The sequence below is a fragment of the Cebus imitator genome, unplaced genomic scaffold (assembly GCF_001604975.1).
Source record: "Cebus imitator isolate Cc_AM_T3 unplaced genomic scaffold, Cebus_imitator-1.0 Scaffold184, whole genome shotgun sequence".
In the NCBI taxonomy this organism is placed as follows: domain Eukaryota; kingdom Metazoa; phylum Chordata; class Mammalia; order Primates; family Cebidae; genus Cebus; species Cebus imitator.
This window is the reverse complement of record NW_016107499.1, coordinates 2,978,056-2,982,918: the sequence shown is the minus strand read 5'-3', so window position 1 is coordinate 2,982,918 and position 4,863 is coordinate 2,978,056.

Genomic DNA, 4,863 nt, shown 5'->3' with positions numbered 1-4,863 from the left:
AAGAACAGAAAATCAAACACCACATGTTCTCACTTATAGGCAGGTGTTGAACAATGAGAACACATGGACACAGGGAGGGGAGCATCACACACTGGGGTCTGTTGGGAAAAATAGGGCAGGGACAGCAGGGGGTGGGGAATTGGGGAGAGATAGCATGGGGAGAAATGCCAGATATAGGTGAAGGGGAGGAAGGCGGCAAATCACACTGCCATGTGTGTACCTATGCAACAATCTTGCATGTTCTTCACATGTTCCCCAAAACCTAAAATGCAATAAAAAATTTAAAAAAAAAACTGTCAGATATCATTAAATATTACCAGTGGCATGCATAAAGAGACAGCACAGCTATACCAGCTTGACAAAATGTCCTCAAAATGAGAAAATGTTATACCAAAACTCACATTAAGTTTAGAATGTTTATTTTTGTAAGATTTCTAACATGGAAAAAATAGCCACGATTATCAGCTAAAATGTCTACTGTTGCATTGCATGTAATAAGAGACACTTTTTAAAAAATAATTATTTTAGGAAGTATGTGATTTTTCAATAAACTTACTTTAGAATATTTTCTGAATATTCTTTATAAGAAGGAAAGAATTATAAAAAGCCTAATTGATATATTTTAAACTTGTCCATGACTTCTCAGTAGCTTAACTATTGCATTTATCAAAGAAATTTTCTTTAATTTATTATACGTGATATTGTATAACTACTAATTTAATAAGTTGATTATAGAGTATAATTAAGATCTTTATATGTGTATATAATATTAATTTTAAATAATCATAATGTAGAAAACCATGCTTTGATAAAAACTAAGTAATCAATATGTCAGAAAATATTTTAAAACAATGTATTTGAGTGGCAAAAGTATATACCCTTTGCATGACTACATTTGTAATCTAAACATGTTTGTAAATAATAGACAACTGTCTTAGAGTTTCATTTGATTGTATTCTTAATAGATTATTAAATATTGTCTTTAACAAAGTTAAAATATATAGTAAGTACACTGTAGTTTGTTCAAATTTTGAATCAGTTAAAATATGATATTCTTAAGGTTTTAATACAATGTTTTTTCTTAAATAAAATACAGCAAATTTTTCAAAGTGATTTAAACTTTTAAGGTAATTTCTTGAGATACCTATATTAAAAAATCTATATCTTGAGAGTATATGACTAATGGTCACATATTTATCTCATAAATTTGTAGATAAAATTTAGTCATTTAATAAAACTCTGATTTACAGAGCATGTGAATTCTTCTTTGGAGCTAGGAAGTCAAAATTACACTGGGGAAAACCACAGCAAATAAAATACGCCGACCATTGCATATGAAGGTGACATTCCTGACATACCTTGAAATAAAGCATTGAGTTATTTCTGCAAAACAGACAGTTGTGTTTTAAATTATCTATTTTTTTTCTGTACTCTGGGATAGCTATAATTTTTTTTACTTGATTAATCTATTGGCTACTGTCATTAATATTTAAAATTCTAGTTATTATTTTTGTATATTTCAGAACATTTCATGTATGTAATACAAAAAATACTGAGATAATACAAAATAGTAATAGGCTTGAATAAATACAAATGCAACCAAATGCATCAAATGCATCTGAAAAGTGATGGATTACAAATTGTAAATAGGCTTTTAATATAATATTTGACATATTATTTTATAAAACTTTTAAATATTTAAAAATTGAGGTACTGTTTAATTTTCCTCAGAGTATTTGGATATGGATGGAATACTTATTTTCAGAGAACATCTCTGCTCCATGTTTTCACATTTTGGGAAGTTTTATGTAAACCTAATTGGTTGATATAATTAAAACTTGAAATTTTGACCATACTTTCCATAAGGCTTTAGTAGTTTGAGATATATATTTTAATTCATTTAAAGTTCTCAAAATTCTAGATAAGATGCCTCTGTTTTTAATCACTATAAAACACATATCAGGCACTGAAAGTATCATTTAATACCATTTATTTTGGAAAAAAAATGAAGTTTAAAATTTTCCATTGCTAGGAAGCATTTTTTTAAAATCACAATTTCGTCTCATGCCACAAATGCTTTAAAGAATATCCTTTTTTAAAAAAAAATACACAAAATACATTCATTGGCTCTTCTCTAATTGATAACAATTAGGCAATAAATACTATTAGACACCATTAAGTGCATACAATTATCAAATGCAATCTTGTTGTAACAATTAGGCAATAAATACTATTAGACACCATCAAGTGCATACAATTATCAAATGCAATATTGTTGTAACAACAAGAAAAAGTTGGTATAATAATAATTTTTATTAAAACACCAAATTATTGATGCTAGTTTCTTTGGATGGCGAATATGTTTTAAACAGGTATCAAGTACACAATGTTAACTTATCATAATCCTCAGCTCCACAAGGATTATTCGTAATAAGCAGTGAGAGGGATATATCACTCTTTTTTTCTTATAAGCTTTACTCTCGTTTCCAATTCTTATTGCCCTCCCTTATTGCAACTTTGTATTTTTCACAGACCCATGACTATGTTTTACATAAATGACATTTTGTTATATATACCTTTTCTGGCCAATCATTTGTTTGTAAGTATTATCTATGTACCTGTAGCTACATCTAATTTGTTGTTTCTGACTGTTGCATTATTTGTTTGTCCACAGTATATACAAATTACATTTTGCACCTACAGTCATCTAATGATAGGTACCAGAAGACCTCAACTATTGGGTACCAAAAGTGGCTATCTACTAATGAAATATGTTAGAATTACACTGGGAAGTCAATCCAAGAGCAGAAATTTTGAGTTATATAATGTATGCATTTCTAAATGACAAAATAATGTCAGACAATGATTAATTTTACGTTCCTTGCAATAATGAAAAAGGTTTTATATGTCCTGATATTCTTGCCAATACTTATTATTATACAGATTTCTAATATTTGCAGCTCGGTTGAGTGTAAATGGGTCTCTTTACTATTTACACTCTTATTTATTCCATTTATAGTCGAAGTAATTATTAGCCTACAATATCAGCTCAAATATCTTTGTATATACCTGTCAGTGACTAGCCTATTTTGTCTATAATCTGTTTATTCTTATTCTTAGATAGTTTTTCTAGCAGGCTTCTACATTTTCATTCTTATAGTCAGTAATTTGCTGAATATTTTAAATATTAACTCCCAATACAAGATTATCTAGATACAACCTTTAAACCATCCTAAATTGGTTAATTTTCTCTATAAAGTGTTTTGTTAATCAGAGTAGTTTAACTTCTCAATAGTTTCCTCATTATTTTTATTATTTATGCTTTTACTGTCGACAAGTTCACTCTTCCATCTTGTATTATTTTCTCTGTAGATGTTTCGTAGAACACTCCTCAATTTGTCTGATATTTTATCATAACTAAAATCAGGAAATTCAAGTTGACAGGTTTACTGCAGAAATACGTAGTCTACTCAGGCAAAAGTTTTGATTTGTTCTATTATGTTTATTTTGATTACCTGGATAATATCATGAGCCACTGGCTTTCCTCATTGCATAATAATTACATTATTATTTTGAATTAATAATTATATGGTGGGAAGATATTCTAAGACTGTAGAAATATACTATTATTTCTTATTCATGCTGTAGAAAGCAAGTAATTATCAAAATTAATTATTTAACATAAGAAAATTGGAAAAAATACACTCAAAAATGAAAGAATAAAGAAAGCAAATTCAGAGATGAGATGAAAACTTTAAAAACTTTAATTCAATCTGTAGTTAATATCCTCAAATATTGGGCATAGGCAAAAAAGAAACAATTCTATAAAAAATACTGTAAGAAAATAAATTCTTAGAAATTTAACATACCATACATGTGTTTAAAAAACCAGAAAAAAGGCCAGGCACGGTAGTTCACACCTGTAATCCCAGTAGTTTGGGAGGCTGAGGTAAGCAGATCACCTGTGGTTGGAAGTTCAAGACCAGCCTGGCCAACATGGTGAAACCCCGTCTCTACTAAAAAATACATAAATTAGCTGGGCGTGGTGGCATGTGTTTGTAATCCTAGCTCCTCAGGAGGCTAAGGCAGGAGAATTGCTTGTACCTGTGAGACGGACGTTGCAGGGAGCCAAGATTGTGCCACTGCTCTCCAGCTTGGGCGACAGAGCAAGGCTCCATCTCAAAAAACAAAACAAAACAAAACAAAACAAAAAAAAAAAAAAGGAAAAAAAAAAAAAAAAAAAAAAAAAAAAAAAAAAAAAAAAAAAAAAAAAAAAAAAAAAAAAAAAAAAAAAAAAAACGGAAAGAAATTGGAAGATAATTTGGTGAAACAAGAAGAGAGAGATAAAGATAAATAAATGAGAGGATTAAAAAACAGTACTCATCTCTACAGATATTAATGTAACCAAAGCAGAAGTAATAAAAAAATATCTGTGGTTCATGACCAAAAGATTTCATAAGAAAGGATGGCTTAGACACATATTAGAATGTATACTATTTCTTACTAAAGACCATGTAACCATTTTTCTAATTCTTTAAAAACCTTAACAGAACCTGCAGATTTGTATATACTTGAACATTTTATTTTTTTTCCCCATTTATTTATTTTATTGCATTTTAGGTTTTGGGGTACATGTGAAGAACATGCAAAATTGTTGCATAGGTACACACGCGGCAGTGTGATTTGCTGCCTTCCTCCCCATCACCTACATCTGGCATTTCTCCCCTTGCTATCTCTCCCCAGCTCCCCACCCCCCACCGTCCCTCCCCTATTTCCCCCCAACTGACCCCAGTGTATAGTGCTCCCCTCCCTGTGTCCATGTGTTCTCATTGTTCAACACCCGCCTATGAGTGAGTATAAATG